Source organism: Cygnus atratus, chromosome 1 (assembly GCF_013377495.2).
Source record: "Cygnus atratus isolate AKBS03 ecotype Queensland, Australia chromosome 1, CAtr_DNAZoo_HiC_assembly, whole genome shotgun sequence".
NCBI lineage: Eukaryota > Metazoa > Chordata > Aves > Anseriformes > Anatidae > Cygnus > Cygnus atratus.
The window spans coordinates 154899209-154919277 of record NC_066362.1 but is presented as its reverse complement, the minus strand read 5'-3'; the positions used below and the strand labels follow the sequence as shown (position 1 = coordinate 154919277).

Here is a 20069-nt window from a genome sequence, read left to right as displayed (position 1 = left end):
TTTAGCAGGCTACTTTCTTTTCAGAAATAGAATTTCAATACAGAAATCATAGAGAGTCCCCATCTGACAGGTACAGACACCTATGCATTTACACATGCATGCATACATGCACTTAACACACTATGCATACTACATACCCATTTTTGTCATTCAAATTTTAAACAGGAAGAAACACCATCACAGATGCCTCTCAATAGTTACCTATTATTGAGCATAACATCAGACTTTCCCAGAGCTTGCTCCTGGATAATTCTCATCTACTTTGCAAGAGAATGAGTTCAGTAATTTACCCTTATGGTTTTGTGCATACCCATTCTTTAAAACAGGGGAAAAAAACAGGCTTTTGGAGAACAATTTAACAGATTTATATTTGAGGACTCAAGTGTTTTCAAGTCAGAATGGTTGACAGGTTCAATTTCCATTTCAAATTCAAAGTCAACTTCATTCTTATTAAATAAGTATTGACTTTCTGCAGAGAAATTCTAATCAGAATGCTACTGACAAAAGAAAAGAAATTGAGTGTAGAAGAGAAGCTGTGTGAAAGAAGATAGGATATTCAGTGCTTCCTATTTCTCTAAAAAGAAATATGTTTTTTTTTGGTTGGTTGGTTGTTTTTTTTTTGTTTTGTTCTGTTTTGTTTTGTTCTGTTTTGTTTTGGGGGGAGGGAGTTTTGAGCTTGATGTCCAAGAATCTCTTCAAAGCAAAGAGTTTGAAAATAAATACTAAACTTTTGGACATTTTTATAGCTATATAGATTCGCTGCTGTTGACCTACTCCAAACTACAGTGACTGTTATAATAGTTTGAGCTAGCAAATATTTTTGTGAGATTTAAGGCCAATCCTTAAATCTAAACTATTTTTTCAGGAGCTTCACACAATACCTGGAAGATACTGGGTTTTCTTGTTTAATAATGAAAGAAGATGCAGGTAATTCACAGAGGTCAGTGGGAAGGCACCACTAGGATTATGGGGTTTGGTCACAGAGACAAACTAGTGTAGAACTTGCACCTTATGATGGACAGAGTCCTGAACAGTCTCATCTTTCTTTGAAGCTGGCCCTGCTGAGAACAGGGGGTTATCCCAGATGACTTTACAAGGTCCCTTCCAATCTGAAGTTTTCTGTAATACTATGATATCAGTGAAAACAGATCTAGCCAGTAACACCTGCTTTGCATTCCAACTCCATATCAAGGAAAGTTTTGGATATGCTTCACTTCTTACACCGTTTCTTTTAGCACAAAACTAGAAGTTTCTTGGCTAGAGCACTTTTGTCTTAACAGTTGCCACAACATAATATATTTCAGTTTTGCTATCTAAAAAATATGACAAATCACCTTCCCAGTGGCCACGGCTTCATGGTATTTGTAATCATGGTCAGCAGCAAAGAAGTTAAAAGACCAGAAAAATGCAAACTGTCACCCCCCCCCCCCCCCACCAGAGGGCTTTATGAATGGACTGTTATGAATGTCGTTAGCTTTACAGCTACAAGACATTTTAAATGATGGATGAACAAAAGCATCAACTGTGCAAACACTGGGATATTTGAACCCAGAGGAAGGTTCGATAATTAGTCATGCAGAATATTAGTAATGCCCTTTGGTCATATTCCAAGTTCCTCCTGGATTACAGCACAATGTCACAAATCATCCATTGCTGTTACTGGTATTTTGACAGAAGAAAAGTTTCCTGGTGGTAGTACTGAACCTTGGAATAATATTTAACTCTGCTTTTTTCCCTAAAACCTGATAGTGTACAATGACTGTTTCATTCAGCAAACAGCTTTTTTTCCTTATATTTCTGGAAAAGGAATGTTTCTTCCTTTTCTAATCCCATCATCCCTACAGAACTAATTATGTTCAGCATTAGACAGCTGGATAGTTTTCTACTGTTTATATTATCAGTATAACTATTTAACTATGAGTTAAATATGCCTACTCTTCTCTGTTATAGGTTAAAATGAATATTCAGATGCCTACCACTGTGGGCCCTAAACTACACAGGGGGAGGTAAATGCAGGCAGGATTTGAAACCAATGGCTTGTCTTTCTCAGTTGTGCCTGAAGGAAGCATTTGCCCAGGGGAAAGGTTTTGAATAGCCCCATGGAGGAAAAAGCATAGTTTAGTTTTCAGATTCCAGAAGGTTTGTAGAACAAATACGTAGGTAAAAAATTACATTTCAGTCAGTAAGGTAAGCAAATTTGATCTGGAAATCGCTTGTATATAGCAAATATGGAATTTTATGTTACTGTTTTTCGCAAAAGCACTTTCAAAGTAGGACTGCACTTTAAATCAAGCAGTCTCAAATAGCTCTGGACTGTGGGGACAGTATGGAGACAGAGATTATGTAAAAAAAGCAGTGGAAAATATTAAATATCTTTCTCTTCAGCTTTCAGGTTCTCCAGCATCTAGCAGATTTCACAGTTATTGTCATTAACAGCAAAGTCACATATGGTGTTAAAGATATCGATGAAGTACTGTAAATTACTTAAAACAACAACAAAAAAAAGCCTATTCATCTAACACTGTAACTTGTAACTAACACTTTAAACTTGCTCAATGTGCACTTCTTAACACTTCCAGGTAAAATAAATAAATAAATAAAATAAAATAAAATAAAACTAAAAATAAACAAAAACAACAACAACAACAACAAACAATTTGGGCAGACAGGTCTAAAATAAAACTCAGTCAAGCACACTTTCTTGGATAAATCAGACTAACTTCAATACACACATAACTGAAATCTCCTGTGATGAAATATTGCCTCTGTATGACACGACATCCTGGCTGTGACTTCAATTGTCTGTTTTAAAACACAAACCTCCTGCAGAGAAAAAAAAAAAAAAGACTATTTAGTTAGCTAAATAAAGTGCTTGTTGAAAATCTGAAGAAATCATTTGTGTGATAAATAAGGTTGCTTATTACCAAGCTAGGATGATTATAGCTATTTTATGAAATTTTAATTACATTATGTGGCTGCTCAAATATTGGTTTTGAACATTAATCAAATTAACTTGGGAAGCATTTCACGGAAGGGAAAATAAAAATGAAATGGTTTATTTACTTATCCCAATGTATTAAAAACAAAATTCAGCAGGGAAATCATGAAAAAGCCATCAGGGAGAAAGTACTGCCTAAGAGTGTTCACAGTCAATAGAAGTCTGAAGCAAATTTTCACTTGAATGATTCACCAGCACTGACTTGGTAGTATCTCCATGCTCCAGACAACACAATATACTTAAAAAGCTATATGTATAATTTTAGAGGTAAGTTTATAGCCTGAAGCGCTCAGATGTTTTTCATGTTTAGGAAACCATAAGATACTCTCACGTTACTAGATAAACAATATGTCTACCAATTTTTTTATTCAAAACAGAAAGCTATTTATGCACTCTGAAAAATCAATAAAAATTCTTGGTAGGAAAGTTTGAGGAGAGGTGAATGTAAGCCTGTATTAACTAGACAGATACAGATTGATACTGAACTGATGTGACAGGTTCCATGTTTTGCCATTGCATATGTTTCCTGTCTCAATGATTTATTTCCTGTGGTAAATTGCACAGAACAGAGACGTCGTCAGAAGTCTGCTGCATTATTTCACTTTATGTTTTTATTAGCCTTCAGAAATATTGCAGGTTTGCATTAACACTGCTGTCTGGAGCAACGGTTCCAGGGCACTAGCTATGAATACAGCTTTACTATGTACGTATCATCACTGATGATGGCAAAAGCATCCTGATGGTGCTTCATCATTTATATCCATGAATGCATAGTTATATTCAACAAAACTCTTTAATATGAGATACATGGGAACACCTCTATTGCATGATGAAAGAGAGAATTAATTACAACTTAGCTCTGCTTTTCCCTTATCCACAATGGGAGTGAAGTGGAAAAAAAAAAAAAAAAAAAAAATGGAGACTTATCTCCATCACAGAAATCATACAAAGGCCCAACAGATTTTTTCTACCCAGTCAGCCAGGAGCTGCTGCTTTCCAGTTTTCTAAGGCTCAGAAGGAAGAAAAGCCCCAAGAGCTGTTGCTTTACTCAGTTGCCGTCATGACACATCTTTGGATATCATACTACAGCTAAGGGCCGCATTTAGAAACTGTCTAGTATGATATTGTTTGTACTAAAGAGAAGGACTACCACAAAGCACAGTCAGGAATATAGCTAGTTATTTTGAAGTTTTATTATGATTTGACATTTTAAAAACAGTCTATAGCTTTACTGTGTAACTAGCTATGCAAATTTGATTAAGAGTCACCAAAGATGATAAGAAAAATAATACTAAGGAAAGTATCATAAATTTTCCTGCACAATGACATCTAAATTTTAAGCATATCAAAGTTATTTATTAAGGCATGTTTGCAGTTTTCTTTCAAACTAGTTGATATTTGTGTGCAAATGGCATGATTTAATGAATAAATTATGACACTACATTAAACTCTTTGGCAATGAGAATTTCCCATTAATTCAAACATTGTTCTCAAGTCTTTAAGGTTTAAATCTGCATTCTTCCAAAAACTATTTTAATTTTATTGCAATATATATAACTTATCCAAATAAAATATTGATATTTATTAATAATAACTTCCTTACAACATCTGTTAAGATTTGTGGTATTTCTTTTCCTTTCTCACAAGACAAAATGTCATATAAAAGAACAAACAAAGTAGAAGTTTGGAGATAGAATACTTAGATAAAATTTTGAATCTGAATATTTTTATTGCAACAAAGAGCAAGATAGCATGAAAAACAAAGGAGAATCTAGGTGCTCTAGGAGTGCTTTACACAGCTATTGAACCCAATAAACCTTTATTTAATCTCTTTCCAAGTGCTGACTATCACTTTCCTGCTTATTTAGATCAAAATATTGTTTAGATCACTTTGAAACTGCTATCCAAGACTACATTTCATTCTGCTATTAAAGACAGTGGTATTTAGGACTGAACATTTGTATCAACAGGGCATGGATATAGTCTGTAAATATGATGGAGACAATGCATATGTGAATCTCCAAACACATAAATTCATTTTGCATTTTGTTTATACAAACTGCCTTAAGCTGTCTTGTAATTGCAAGTGTTAATTCTTAAGAAACTTTACCTAGCTTTAGCTACAGAGAAAATAATAAACTATTTTGTACCAATCTGAAATGAATGGAATTCAATACATTCCAATAAAAATTTTCTTCACTTTTTTTTTTTTTGTCGCTGTTTGTTAATTTTTTCTTTCTTTCTTTTTTTTTTTTTCTGAATTGTTCAGTAAGGGTATATAGACCATACTTATCTGAATTATTAACATCCCAAAGTTATATTCCAAGAACAGAACAAGTTTTGAGCACTTATGAGTTTTTGTGTTTCAGTTTTTCAACTATACATTTAGCCAAAATTAAATATGGTAAAACTTACAAGGAACACAGTAAAATAGATTTGCTGAAGACTGCTTAGGGCTATGCAGTATCTCATAACTTCTGAACACCATTGGAGATGGTAGTTGTTCCATAGCATTTCACCTTAAATGTCTTAATGTCTTAAATTAACTTTGAATAGGAGAATATTGAGGGAAAAGAGAGACTTTCAAGGAAAATTAATTCTTCAATGCAAAAGCCATCCAGGTCCAAAGACGTCCACATTTCTGTCTTTTGTTCTTTTTATATTTCAACTCAATAATAATTAAGAATATTTTATATTGATATAATTATGTAATTATTTGCTTTTTGTAATACCTATCATTCTAACGAATCCCAAGAAACTTCAGTCTTCCTATGAAAGGACTGGGAGATGATTTGCTGAAAGATACCAGAGTGTAGTTGGACAGGAAATAGCTTTTTGTCACATAATTTTTCAGGATTTAAAAAACTGTTTCTCCATTTTTTTTCCTCTCATCAAGTTAGGGACAAGCAAACTCCTATGAATGAACAAGACTCTACTTGATTCATATTGCACATACTTCAGCCTAAGTAATCCTCATTTCTCTCTTGCCAGTGATTCTGCCCAGCATTTTTCCCTTTCTTAAATACACTCTCCCAGAGGCACATATACACATACACACACACTACCAAAACCTTACCACGTAAAATCAATACAGCTTTCTCTACACTAATGAGTGTTTAATTGTACATATTAACCAGAAAAATAAATAAATAAATAAATAGAAGTGGTTGGAAAAGGAGGAATCTCTCGCTTCCTTCTCTTACTTGTTTTGATAGAAAACCTGATCTTTGATGTGAAAAAGTTCTTACTAAAACTGATTTTTCAGCTAGTCAGCAGCTAAGTGCCCACAAAGCCATTTACCCCCACAAGGACGTCCCCATTAGGGGACAACAGGAAGAACAAAAGCCAGAAAACTTTGGGGTCATGACAAGGACAGTTTAATAAGTCAAGGAAAGAGGAGAAAGTCAGACAGTCTCTGAGCAATATCTGCTTTGCAAGAGAAACCCCCCCAGGTTCTTACTGATGATCATGATGTTATTTGATATGAAGTATTCTCCAGGTCAGCTGTCCTGGCTGTGTCCTCTTCCAATCCCTTCCTCATCCCCAATCTAATCACTGCAGGGGCAGAATGAGAAAAAATGCAAGCCTCAGAGCTGTGCAAGCATTGCTCAGCAACAGCTAAAAACACTGTTGTCTTATCAACACTGTTTTTCTCTCAAATCTAAAATATTGCACCATACAGGCTGCTGTGAAGAAAGTTAACTTCACCACAGCAAGATCCAGTAAAATCAGTTGAAGTAAGAGACTTCAATTTTGATAATTCCACATTTTCAGATGGAAAAACTGGTTTACTGGGGGAAAAAAAAATCCAATCAGCTTCATGCTAACACATCTGTTCTAAAAAGCTCCATGTATGGGAGAACAAACTTTAGTTTCCTTCCAAGGGGACCACACAAATTAAAGTGCCTGGAACCTCATTTATTTACTTTGAAATCACAAGATTGCTCAGCTTCCTGACTTCAGATGTTACTTATATTTTATGCTCAATAAATGGTCTTGAAAATAAGGAAAGAAATGAGAAAAAGATAAAACCACAGGATTATATATTTAGAAGAAATGCATTTAAATTAGTAGGTTGCTCAGCTTATCAGGGTATTTTGATTGTTTACAATCCCTATGCTATTTGTTGCTATATTCTTCACTACATAATTCAAGTGTTCTGCAAACTCAGTGTGATCAGGATGCTCTTTTAGTGGATGCATTATGGAAGAGAATATTTTTTAAAGAAAACAAAACAAAAATCTCAATGCTGAAAGAGCTCTGGGAGGTTATAATTACAAAATCTATAAATTAAAAATAATCATGATATATATAAATAAAGCTGGAAAAGAGCGTTTTCAAATAAGTGACTTGGATGTTAGTATAGATAATATGTGCCACAATACCTAAACTGGAATTAAAATTTAAGGAGCTATAGTAATAGTCAAATAGCTGTTCTTTTGGCTATTTTTAAGGGTTTGGAAGCTTGTAGAGCTGCGCTCTAGTAAACCTATGTGAATCTTATTACATAGAACATGTAAGTAATGCAGAATCAATACCAACATAGAGATGGAATTCTGTCCTCCTTAATTTAAGAACTGGTCTTTTTTCTTCCTCACAAATAGTTTCACAGTGGATTTCTACCATCTCCTTCTCTTCCTTCACCTGGGATATTCCCTGCATTTTGCTTGCTGTTCACTAAAGCCCTGTGCACGGCAAATTTGCTCTGTGCATTTGTTGAGTGACACAACTTGTCTTAGTTGCTCAGATATTTAAAACACAGAGGACCTTTCCATGGCCCTGTCAAATCCTACTACTCAAACAAGAAAAACTTCTCTCTGATATCCTTCCTTGTAATATTTGCCTCTTTTTTCTTCTCTTTTTTTTTTTTTTCTTTTTTTCTTTGGTCTAATGTAATTGTGCTTTTCCTCCCTCTGGAGTTTGAATAAGATCTCCAAACATTGCCAAACATCTTAGAAAAGTCTTAGGCCCATTGAAATTGCACAGAAGATAAGTATTCAGTATCTTAAGATGTTTTATAAATGGTATTCCTTTTTAAGTTGTTTTCAAAAATAGTGTATTGCCTCTGAGATGGGAGAACTATGAGCCATGGTGACTTACTTCCTAGATTAAAACTTTACCATTGTGTGAAGGAAAGATACTGAAGCCAGAAGTTTTCAAATACTTTCAAGATCTTTATTATCGAGTCACATAAACTGATAAACTGAAATAGCACTTAAGCTCAAGAGAAATTTCTTCTCTGGGATTTTCTTTTAGTGGTTTAGACATCCTAACATCTCACTGATAAGATGAAAGTGGACATCTCTCTGTCCTGTGGACATCTTTCCTGTTTTAGAATTAGAGAGGCTCAGGTGCCTAAATCAACATGCTGAATTCCCTTCCTGAAATCGACATGTATCAGGTTTGCAAAGGGATGCTGACAACACTTCCACTTTGTTCCCCAATGGAGTAGACTCATTTCCATGCTTACCTGATCTTAAATATCTATTATCTGTTCCAAGATCCCCTCCAAGCTGTATTTCAAGCAGAAGAGTCATTGCATTTTCTTGAATCACTTTTTTCAACAGAAATTGCTCTTAACTTATTCTTGATTATTCTGTGAAACTTTGTTGACAAAAAGAAACATTAATGTAGTGTGTTTAAAACATTTGGCTTTGAGAATATTTTAGTTATTTAGTATTTAGTGGTAGCCATTCTGCTTGGATAGCAGAAAGGCAAAATACACTACTCACTTACTCTAACAGAGTTGCTCAGAGAGGTTGTGGATGCCCCATCTCTGAGGTGCTCAAGACCAGGTTAGACGAGGCCCTGAGCAACCTGATCTAGTGGGTGGCATCCCTGCTTATGACAGGGGGGATGGAACTAAGATGCTCTGTGAGGTCCCAACCAACCCAAGACATTCTATGATGATTCAATCTATGAACAGAAAAGGGACTTTCTTTAATGTTTAAATTCTTTAGGTAGCATGGGATGGATTCACTCATCATAACTTAGTTAGAAAGAGCAAATAGCTCTGGTGATTAAGCATACACTTCTTTTTAATCACATAACTTGTCACTCTTGTAGTGGTCAGATTTTTAAGCCTGTATCACTCTGTGGTCCTCAAGGACAACAATGAGGCTTAGCACTTAAGATAAGTCCCTTTTATCACATTGGTTTGTTGAAAGGACACATTTTCTATATCAGAATTATTATTTTTTTTAGAAATCATGTCTCCTTTTAAGTTGAGCTCCTTTATTACACACTTTTGCTTCTAATATATGCTGTCATTCACTGCATCTCTGCTGAAGCAGTTGATTTAGTAGATTTATTTTTATTTTCTGAAGAAAACCTCAAACTAGAGGAACAAAACCCTTGAAAGTATTTCTCAGTTTTCTGCAGCATGTCATAGAAGGAAAAAGCCAGACTATCTATCACTCCTATCAACTCTACTGTATAAAACCATTTCAGGAAAGCATTCAGTCCTTAGCAGAATCACTTTGGCAAATACTGAATGGAACTGTTGACATTACTTTTGAAGGGAAATTTAATCTGATCATGTAGTACAGGGAGGTAGAAGATCAGATCACATGTGAGTATCTCGAGCATTTCAATTCCTTTTACTGTGATTCAACTTCAATAGCATGCTTAATTACGTACATGTTATTTCAGATTTTGATTGACTTCTGTCTTGTAACTTTTAGAGTATTTTACTGATAATAAGGACCTATTCCAGGTAGATTTAAGACAAAAATCAATCCAGCAAACTCTAAGTTATTTGATTATTGATGAAACCAGAATTAACAGAATCTTCGCTTATGCAGCAACAACTTGTTTATATCTTCTTCTAAAATAAGATTTACTGTGAAGATAAAAGGACAGTATGACACTAGAATTTCTACAGAAAATTAAGTGTTTCAGCAGATTTTCCACACAGTAAGTGTTTTGGTGTTTTTTTTTTCCCTACCTACATATTTTTTTCCTTTATAGGCTCTTTAATTTTTCTTCTGTCAGAACTAACTCATTCTTATAGACATTATCAGGGATGTGTTCAATATTTATAGCTATAGTTCTTATTGTGTGTTAAATTTAAATGTATTTTCTATAAATTCCCAAAGTCTGAACAGATTTGTTGAGACTATTTACATTCTTGTCTGGACAGTCTTCCTATTTTTTGCAGAGCTTATATTTAAACGGTTGCTGAAGAAATAACAATATATGAAGAGACTTTCAGAGGTGCTGACCAGCCAAAGATTCTATTGCTTTCAGCAGGAGCTTTGTATGGTATCTTTATAAAAAATGTGAATTGTGTCCTAGTTGAAGAAGTATGTTTCAGTACAAATTATTTAAAATTTCAAGACTTTATGGGTGTAGTGCCTGAATGTTAATGCACTTCCAGGAGGTGGATAAAATAGTAGATGTCTTCTGAAGCTATGGTAACTGCTAGAAATGGAATGGTATTTTATTTATGTGAGGTTGGAAGTTGGATAGGTTTTTACAGTATAAGTGTAAAATAAATTAGTGTTATTGATAGACCTATTCTTGACATCTTTTTGTTCTTGCTGTTTCTCTCCATTTTGCGGCAGCCCTTGACAACCAAAATTGGTTTTACTTCATCCATCCCTCATATCAGAGAAATAAAATAGCAAGTACTGACATGTCTGAGACAAGTTTATCTATACGATATCACTTCTTTTTCATTTTGGTCTGTCACCTTTTTTTCATTCCACACTCATCCTCACTCCCAATGAAGAGATACACATAATGCAGTAGTTCTACTGAATGAAAGGAGGAAACTGAGTTTTGTCATCAGTTATGCTCCACCTACCTTGAAGTAGGAAACGTTTGAAAACATGATATGAACTATATATTAATATATTTTTTCTAAATGGGTTTCATATCTAGTTTTCATGCTTAAATACTACCCATTCATAGGTTTTGGCTTTGATGTCAGTCTATTTGTCAGGTGAATTGTTAAAGTTGTTGCCTGTTGTTAAAGTCAGATGAATTGTTATATCTTCCATTGTATCTATGGCTATAGATACATAGTTCTACCAACACTCTCTAAGACTGAGTTTTCAGAACAGAAGGATAGCTAAATGCATGTTTGTGATTGTGGGGGTGGGGGTGTGAAGGGGGGGGGGGGGAGAGAGAGAGAGAGAGAGAGAGAGAGAGAGAGAGAGAGAGAGAGAATTCTGACCTTCTATACACTATACCTGTGTTAACTAATTTCTCATCAGTGAACATCTTTTCCTTTTATTACTCTATCATCATCATGATCATCGGTATTGTTCATAGGAATATTTGCAGAGAATTCAGTAAAAATAAGTGAGGCTTTGATACCATTTAGAAACAGGCTTAAATATGGATTTTATCATTTATTTTATTGTATTTATTCATAGAAGCAGACTGAAAGTGATTGTTTTATCTTTTTCATTTATTAACATGAGAACATACAAAATTATACTGTTCATTACAAAATCATCAGATGTCTTCTCAAAATTTAGATTGCTTCAGTATCAGTCATGAGTTACTAATAAGTAATCAATCTCTATATTAGTGCAAATCATTCTAATAGATTTTAAAATATTTGTGATATTATATTATATTACATTATATTTATATCAATAAAACATATAATATCATAATAATATTCTATCAGGCAGGGTGTATAGCCAGGAAAAAATGAACATTATCATCAAAAGTGTCTTAAAGGAATGTTGTCCAAGTTATAATATTAAGTGTGGTGTATGTCATACAGTAGGAAGGTTCTTTTGCAACAAGTTGTGTTTTGTTTTTTCTCAATAAAGTTGAACTTTCTGATATAATTTCACATAGGCATGCATGTTTAGATTTAATTTTAAATGCAAAAGAAAGCAAGTTTAATTTTTCCCCATCTGCACCATAGAGTCATTTGAATTCTGGAAGAAACAGAGACAAAGGAAAAGACAGATGTTTTAGGCAATTTCAACAGAAAAGAGTAACACACATATCCTGCTGTATGAGAACATGATTAGGGAAACACACTAGTTTAAGCAAAACTTAGTGATCCCTAGTGTTGCACATACTGAAGCCTTTTGTTAAATACAAGCACAGTGGTTAAATTAAATCATGATGATTGTTGTATCACCAATAGACCACTCCTCTTGGGATTTTTGCTGTTGGATGAACTCCTTTTGGTTCTACAGTACATTTCCTAAGTCACTTATACTACATTTTACATTCCAAAGGAAGGCAAAAGAATGGACACATAATCTAAATGTTAGGCAAACAGAGAAGTAGCTGCCTGCCTGCTTATGGGAAGCTATATCAGCAATAAATTCTCTCTATTTGCCTCTTTAATAATATTCTTTTCACTGTTATGATTTTCATGAGTTGCAATACAAATGTTTCCTTTAGCTTTATTTTAGATTTTTGGAAAATATTATTGACAATTTTTTTAAAATAATTAATTGTCATGTTTTGTTTAGAAAATGTCAGATATTTTTACCTATTTTATATAAACTATACAGATCAAAATTATTGGTTTCTGGACATTTACTATTGTTTTCAAGATTGGCAAAGAAAACTTTTTTTCTGTTAAATATTTTTCTTTAAAATGTGACAAAGACTTCCCCATACATAGTGTTAGAAAAGGAAAAAAAAAGAAGGCATCTAGATGAGTCCATTTGTGGTAGTCATCCTGTATTCTGTTACTTTGCTAGAGAGGTTGTGGGCAATGAAGAGCGATGCATTATGCCTGTATTTGTTAAAAATACTTTGAAAGAAATGGAAGCATTCTAATCATCTTATTTTTGCAAGTACCTGGGTACCTGGTGCAAGAGGCACCATGTAATGAAAAACATATTCCACATTTCCAAATATCATGACCTCCATGACCTCCCAAGTAATATCATTTGTGGCTTTAGATGATGATAGAAATTCATAGAGGAAATTTTATAATTGCTATTATCTGGCTGATTTGATAATATGTCAGGAGTTACAGAAATGTTGTAAATGTTTAAAAATCCACATAGAGTGTGTGTATATGTGTGATTTATTTATTTATTTATTTAGTGCTGATCAGTCTTATGTTTTAAAATATACATGTTTGCTTTTGGATCATTTCCCTTAAACAGATGGCATCTTTGTGATTGTTGTGACACTTCATTGTTGCTACCAGCTGATGACTCACCAAAGGAAAATCCCAGCACACTCAGTAGGAGAAAATAAGGCTGTTTGGTGTTCTTTGCTGCATCTAATTTTCCAAGAGAATTTCGACAGATGTGACAATTTTGCTGAAATGTCGTCAAAATAATAGCAACAAGTTGACAAATCAAATCTGGTTCATGTTCACTCCCCTAGTATTATGCCAGTTCATCTGCAATAACAAGGGAATTTATTCAGTGTCATACTTGACAACTTGATCATTTCAGATGTCATATTATCATTTTTTTTGTCTTTCCCTAGGCCTTCCTATTTGTGCCATATACTGTTCTCTCTGGTATTTTTCACAAATAATTATTACCAAAGGTAGAATAGTGGGCACTGATTCTCAACTGGTAAGAAAAAAAAAAAATCTTAAGCCTAAGAATTATAAATCTGAGGTCAAAATATGATGGAAACTAGGCTTTAGTAGAGAATTGTTCTATTTGTGCTATTTATCCAAGTAAAACTGGGAACAGCCCGCCCAGAAATGCCAATACTGCACAGCACTGGAGTCACAGTTTCACAAAATAAAACAGAGGTCTTTGGGAATGCGGTCTGGCTATGGCATCTGATGAAATATGTTCAATAAGCTTCTTTAGATGTTATTTTGTTCACTTAACTAAACATTCTTATGTAAAGATATTCTTGTGGCTCCACAATGAAAATATTTATTGAACATCTTCCTCTGAAAAAAATGATTTTGACAAATATTTTGTGGAAATGACATGAGGAAAATGGAAGAGGAGCCAAAAGGATAGATGGTCTCCTTGAAGTAATGGAGATAAAAATTCCTGCTGTCTGACTGTCTGATTCTGAACACAGAAACACCAAAATTTCTCTGTCCACTGCCTGAAATAAGAGACTTGCAATACATTCACTGTATATATAGATATATAGTAGACTTCTCAGCTGCCTTTTTTCTTTTTTTTTTTTTTTTTTTTTTTTTTTTAAACAGGAGCTTAAATATTTACTAGGCAGAGGCAAAAAAACTTACTTCATAAGCTGATTGTCATGCAGAAGAGGAATTTGAACCTTAGACTTTCAGATTCTGTCACTTGGTCTCTCAGGGAGCTATTCCATATCTTACAGGCTCAGTTACTCTGCACTGTGCAGTGCAGTTTCTGATTTATATAAATTGTCATCTGTGTGAATTACAGTCATAGATGTAGTGTGTGAATGTGCAAGTTCACAAGAGATAAAGTTTAAATAACTAAACAGATATAAACCAATCAAAGCTCCTCGCATGCAATGCTGTTAAGTAATCAATAAGACATTTCAAAGTATGAAGCTTGATCCTTATACTGGAAAGAGAACAAAATTTTCTTTATTTCTTTTTTTTCTTTGTATGCATTCTTTTAAGATACCACAAAATAGTTACTTGTTGGTAAAATAATCCCAACAGGAGCCTGAAATCTCATGTATTGTTTAGATTCTTTGCCCAGTGCAACTTTTTGAAAGAAACAAAAGCACTTAAAACAATATTTTGTAAATTCGCAACTCAGTAAGTATTTATATGAATTCATTCAGGTAAGTTTTAAAATATTCTGCTATTGGTCCAGGTCTCAGTGCATAAACAACAAGATCAGAAATGACACTAATTGGTACATCTGTTGTTACGCTCTGTAGAAAGGTTAAGGGCTAAATAGTAATTCCTATCTCACAACCATAATTGTAGCCTGATTTTCAGAATATGTTGACTGATTCACCATTTTACAGCAATGAAAACTGAATGGAAAATGTAAAAGAAAACAGAAGGTAAGGTAGGCAAATTTGAATGAGGCAAATAGCACGTTCTGCAGAGTTTCATGTAAATTTTAACATCAATATTCTGCATTTGAATGACATAAAAATAGAATGTAAAGAAGATGTAGGCAGATAGAAAAACTGACTTTCCACATCAATAGTGAAAACAAGTGTAAATGTGTTTAATATGCTGAACACTTTCTGTAAATAAATATGATGCTAGTTCTCACAGGTGACAATTTAATACTTTGTAACGTAACTCTTTTATATACAACATGTTAATGAAGAATTAAAATAGATCTGGTACTTATCTTTCCACAGCTGTGGTGATTTTACTCAGGTGGGCAGCCAAGCTCCACCTCAGCTGCTCTCTCATTCCCCCTCCTCAAAGGGAAAGGGAGAGAAAATATGATGCAAAGGGCTCGAGTGTTGAGATAAAGATGAGGAGATCACTCAACTATTATCATGACAGGCAAAACCGACTTAGAGTAGGGAGATAATAAGATTTATTGCCTATTATTAACAAGCCAGAGGAGTGAGAAACAAGGGAAAGAAAACAAAAATGCTTTCACCCTCATCCACCCTCTTCCACCTCCTCCTCCCGAGTGGTGCAGGAGAATGGGGGAACGGGGGCTGCAGTCAGTCTGTAGCACTTCATTTCCGCCACTCTTTCTCGGTCACTCTCTTCCCCTGCTCCACGTGGGGTCCCTCCCATGGGATGCCGTCCTTCCCAAACTGATCCGGCGGGGGCTTCCCATCAGGCAGCAGCTCTTCAAGAACTGCACCAGATAAGGGTCCATACCACAAGGTCCATCCATCAGGAGCAAACTGCTCCAGCATGGGTCCCCCATGGGTAGCAGCTCCCCCCAGACCCCCTGCTCCTGCGGGGGCTCTCCATGGGCCACAGCCTCCTCCAGGCCACATCCACCTACTCCACTGGGGGCTCCTCCACGGGCTGCAGCATGGAAGCCTGCTCCACCATGGCACACCATGGACTGCAGGGGGATAACCTGCTTCACCATGGTCCTCACCTCAGGCCTCAGGGGAACTTCTGCTCCGGGGCCTGGAGCACCTCTCCCCCTCCTTCTTCACCGACCCTGGTGTCTGCAAGGCTGTTTCTCAATCCTCTGTCTCTCTCAACTGCTGTTCCACAGCAGGTTTTTTTTCCTTTTCTTAAATATGCTCTCACAGAGGCACAAACATTTCTTATTGGCCCAGCACTGGCCAGCGGCGGGGCCCTTATCTGACACGGGGCAGCTTATTCATTATCATTATCTTATTATTATAAGCTTATTATTATCATCTATCAGTAGCCACCCTTATGGCCCTCCCGCTACCAAAACGTTGTCACGTAAACCCACTACAACAGCACATTGGGTAACATCAAAAATATAATTTACAGTGGTCTGCCACCTCTAAATGTCATTACAGTGTTTATTGCCATTACACTTCTAAAGTGTCTTTACATTTTCTATATAACATCTTCTGAACAACGGATATCAATGTGATCATAACTGTTGTGTGACAATAGTCAGCTAGGAGTATCAGACTAACAAAATTGAGGGGGTGAAAAGAAAGAACGGTAGATTAAATTAGGAAAAGTTACTCTTCTAAAATAATTGTCTTGATCTAAAATGAGGCTTCTAACTCTTTACATTTTCAGTCCCCTCCCCTCCATTTCAGGATTAATTTGAAAATGTAGTTTGCAACATGTCAGATATACTGATTAAAATATATATAAATGAAATGGTCTTTTATTTAAAAAAAAAAAAATGAAAAGAATGACATCTACGAGTTAAAATCAGATCCTGAATTCAAGTCAGCTTAGACCTTTGCTACAGTCTCAGAGGTCACTGTGTGCTGCGTCATTGCCTCTGTTTCCAAGTGCTTCGAAATGCTGAAAAGCAAGCCCAGCACTGGAGTCTCATGCTGTCTGTGCTGTTATTCACCACCAACTTTATGGAGAATCTAGAGACAGTTCTGATGAAGATGCTCAAACGCAGTCTGGACCTTGAAGAAAATTTACAAGTGTTCCAGTACATGAAGTTTAATCTATCAAAATTCAATGGGCTTTAGACTTCTAAATTACTTTGAGTCAGAACAGCTAACCTCCTGAATGGCTTTGTAGATTTTCTCATTGGAAAGATCACAGAAAAGCCATTAGCAGCATTTTAATAGGAATTGTAATCAGAGTGCACCTCCACAGGGGTGCAAGGACTATAACCTCAGCATTTGCAAAGAAATGTTTTGTTCATTCCAGCCAGTAGAGAAAGACTTGTGTGAATTGCTTTGACCAACAGAACCTGCTGTTCTGGTCTTATGAAGCACAGAGGAAAGCTTGTGTCATTTTTCATTTAGGAAAAAATAAATATTTTATTTTTAACAGCATTCTTTAAAGCTCTTCAAGCTTCATATACCAGTACCATATACCATATACCATATATCATATACCATATACCTATCATCAGGCTTCATATACCAGTTTTTTCTTTTCCTTTTTCTTTTCCTTTTTCTTTTCCTTTTTCTTTTTCTTTTTCTTTTTCTTTTTCTTTTTCTTTTTCTTTTTCTTTTTCTTTTTCTTTTTCTTTTTCTTTTTCTTTTTCTTTTTCTTTTTCTTTTTCTTTTTCTTCTTCTTTTTCTTTTTCTTTTTCTTTTTCTTTTTCTTTCTTCTTCTTTTTCTTCTTCTTTTTCTTTTTCTTTTTCTTTTTCTTTTTCTTTTTCTTTTTCTTTTTCTTTCTTCTTCTTTTTCTTCTTCTTTTTCTTTTTCTTTTTCTTTTTCTTTTTCTTTTTTCTTCTTCTTTTTCTTTCTTTTTCTTCTTCTTCTTCTTCTTTTTTTTTCTTTTTTTCTTTTTTCTTTTACTTTTTTCCCTTTTTCTTCTTTCCCTATTTTCCCCCTTTTTTCTTTTCTTCTTTTTCTGTATTTTTTTTTTCCTTTTGCTTTTTCTCTTCATCAGAAAACAAAAGTTGTTCTCTATACCTATATTTAGGACTTGATCATTCACTGTTTTAATTCCATCCTGTGTCTTTCTCATGGTCATGATTGTTTAATTGCAAAGGGATGTGATGTGGCAGAAGTTAATATAGAGCTAGAGAGCTAAGGCAAACATAATGCGTTCTTGAATTCCATTTGTATCAAAAGAAAAAACTTTATAATAGAGATAGCTCAGGATGTTTTTTCCCACATGTTAAAGTTGGAAGAAGGGAGGAGGAAAGTTGAGGGATCATGACCTCTCCTCCTCCGGGTGCTGACTAAGTGAAATTAGAAGTCTTTCCTTGTTGGTTGATTCTTGAAGTGATTATGATTGCTCAGAACAAAGAAAAATATGTCAGAGCACTGATGACATTGAGGGGGAACACTGATTGACTCCTGAGTGACATTTGGGCCCCACCACAGCCCAGGGCTCAAGTCTGACCTTGACTAGTTCCATCTTCTGCCATATACCTAAAATAAGTTTGCTCTGCAAAGATAGCATTTACATTAATAGACATACCAAAGGGAGATATTTGCTAAAGCCAGGGGCAGTGAACTTACCTGCCTTTTCCTTGTTCTTTACTAATCTGTATTTATGTAGTCAGAGCAGGCAAATCTTTTGAGACACACAGACTCATTTGCAGGAAAACCACGCCAGCAGCACTGTATGATTAGTAACCTTCTATCACAAATCAGAACAGGTTAAAGAAATACAGATTGAGATATGCTAAAAGCAAATATACAAAATGGAGTTTTGCACTTACTGAGAGCCTGAAATAATGCAGGATTCCAACATAGAATGTTAGTTATTGCTGGATTTATTATTTTTTGCTATTATTTTTATTTACAACCCCTATGCTAGGCACCTTACAATCCTCACAGAAGGAAAAATCATAATCCTTGACTCTGTAAAACTTTAAAAATAATTTCAGCTATTAGTCAGTGAAAAAAAAAATGAATGAATTAAATAGAAACAGGTAGGCTGTAGCAGGACAATAGAGAATGTAAAGGAAAAAAAGATGCAGCAGTCTATTTTTTTTCCAAAACCTTTACTTAAGGTTAAAACAAAACAAAACAAAACAAACAAACAAAAAAAAGGACTGGTGGACTGGTTTAGGAGTACCTATCTGACTTTATTGAACCTATATTTCTGTGAATAAGCCTGCTCAAAAAACTAAAGATGTGAAAAATTCTTCCCAGTTCTACACTGCTTATATTGTAAAAGTGTAGGTGAGCTGAGGGCATATCCTTCACTGTGTTATAGGCATACAGTAAAGTATGTAGCTGAGATGGTAGTGCTACACTACTTGTTCCAGAGTTTGATTACCTGCTAACTCAAGAGTCCCTAAGCTATGTTTCACTGTTTACTTCAAGCATATACATAAGCAATCATCATACATTAACAGAAGTAGAATCGCGAGTCTAGAGTATTGCCAAGTCATAGGAGAATATGCAGCCCTTTGGACTACAATATTCATAAAGACCTTGCAAGGAAGTACTAAAATGAAATTCCTTTAAAGACAGTTACTAAATTCTGCTTTCCATGTGAAAGCATAGTTTGGTTATAACCAGTTAGGAGTTTTAGATCCAGGAAAGATCAAGTGAATAAATCTTAATATACCTCCATGGATTGATTTCACTAAACATCATGAACATTTGCAATGTTCTACATCCTATCACCAGTGATAGGACCCACAGGAACGGTGTTAAGCTGAGGCAGGGGAAGTTTAGGCTGGACATCAGGAAGAGGTTCTTCACCGAGAGGGTGGTTGCACACTGGAACAGGCTCCCCAGTGAAGTAGTCACTGCACCAAGCCTGTCTGAATTTAAGAAGCGGTTGGACTGTGCACTTAGTCACATGGTCTAAACTTTTGGGTAGACCTGTGTGGTGCCAGGAGTTGGACTTGATGATCCTTACAGGTACCTTCCAATTCGGGATATTCTATGATTCTATGATTCTATGATTCTACTATCAATTTAAAATTAATAAATATGAGATTTATTTAGAAAACAGAGAGAAACTGGACAGTTGACATTGAATTAATATATATTAACAAGGTCTGATACAAATAATGCTGTATTTTCTTTGTTGTTGCTGTTGTTTACATGTTGCCAGATTTTTTTTTTTTACTCTTTAATTAAAATCTATTTTTATTAATTGTATATGTATGTTGATTTTTAATTTTTGCA

At 34.9% G+C, this 20069-nt stretch overlaps 1 protein-coding gene across 1 annotated transcript in view; it reads left to right on the top strand.

Annotated features, from left to right (window-relative positions):
* GPC6 (glypican 6) overlaps positions 1 to 20069 on the top strand; it is an 805110-nt gene that overhangs the window by 531084 nt on the left and 253957 nt on the right. The gene's annotated exons all lie outside the window — the stretch shown is intronic.